The 1357-nt window shown below is 34.1% G+C and overlaps 1 protein-coding gene across 1 annotated transcript in view; it reads left to right on the top strand.

Moving 5' to 3' along the window:
* LOC101854646 (unconventional myosin-Ia) overlaps positions 1 to 1357 on the top strand; it is a gene marked incomplete at its 5' end in the record, with an annotated part of 55584 nt that overhangs the window by 35085 nt on the left and 19142 nt on the right.

The following is a 1357-nucleotide window of genomic DNA, read 5'->3' as shown; positions in this document are numbered from 1 at the left end:
GGGGTTGTTTTGTTTTGGGGAGTTTGAAAAAAATAGATTATGTCAGTCGCATAATTCCAAAATCTTTTTAGTCTATTGTGTTTAGTTTTCGTAAAACATTTTTCTCACAGCCATTGTCGATAATGATAAAATATACCATAGTATTATTTTCATTACTGTTGTAGATAGTGGTCATGCTCCTTTTGTTGTTGTTTTTCTCATAACTATTGTAGATCTAGATAGGGATCATGCTTCATTTTTTTTTTTTCATTACTATTGTTGTAGATAGTGATCATGCTACATTTTTTTTTCATAACTACTGTAGACAGTGATAAAATATCATACCATAATATTATTTTTGTCATCACCACTGTCATTGTCAATAATGATAAAACATCATAATGTTATAAATGTTTGTTTTTAAAAAATTGTAACTGTTTTTGATAAAGATAAGATATCATTTCATATTTCCATAATAGTTAAAGCATCCTTTTTGCTATCATCTGGTCAAAATAATGTTGGTACATTGACTAACAATGTACTTTTGCGGCAGTTTGGTGGCCGGAGTTATCTATAAGGCATATTACCCGCACAATTGTAACATAATAATTGTCGATGTCATTTTTGTTTTGTTTTGCGAGGTTTATTATTATTATTATATTATTAATATGTCTTTTCGAGAAAACCAATTTTTTTTATTTGACCTTACTCACTCTTATGACATGAGCAAACGTGAACAGGAAATGTCTCAATCATGAGATGCTTAGGTACACGATAAAAAACAACTGCATTATTGAGGATGTGAAACAAGTCAAGTAACACTTGTAAACATCCGTTCCAATAGGCCTAGCTAGAGACCTGATAGATGGAAGTGGGCACGTGTGTTCAGATCGGGACGCTGTTTGTTTAACTATGAGATAGGAGAAAATGAATTAGTTGTGTCCTGAAGATGACAACGACGATGACAGTTTTTATTTTTAAATTGTGAACTCGTTGTGGTCCTGAGAACTCTCATTTGCCTACAATGACAGTTTATTATTGTGTGGAACTCGTTGTAGCCTCGAACTATGTTGTAGTGACGTAAGCAGTCTTCTGGTTCATCTGATTATCATGATGACAATATGTGCGGGGGTGCCACCGGTAGGTCTGATTTGTTTAATTAACTTGTCGTCTGATATTCCTGTCTGTCTTATTTGCCTGTCTATCTTGCTCTTTTAAAGCACTGAATGGTGCCGGTTATTAATTGTGTTGATAGACTATAGTCGCCATGAGTCCAGATGGTTTTGTCTTCAACAGACGACATATTATTTCAGATGTTGTTGATGTTGTTTTTTTTATTAGTTCATGTCCACTTCAGAGCCACCGCGGCCTCCTCCCC

This window comes from Aplysia californica, unplaced genomic scaffold (assembly GCF_000002075.1).
Source record: "Aplysia californica isolate F4 #8 unplaced genomic scaffold, AplCal3.0 scaffold00281, whole genome shotgun sequence".
In the NCBI taxonomy this organism is placed as follows: Eukaryota; Metazoa; Mollusca; class Gastropoda; order Aplysiida; family Aplysiidae; genus Aplysia; species Aplysia californica.
The sequence above is the reverse complement of the archived record's forward strand: the minus strand, read 5'-3'. Positions and strand labels throughout refer to the sequence as shown.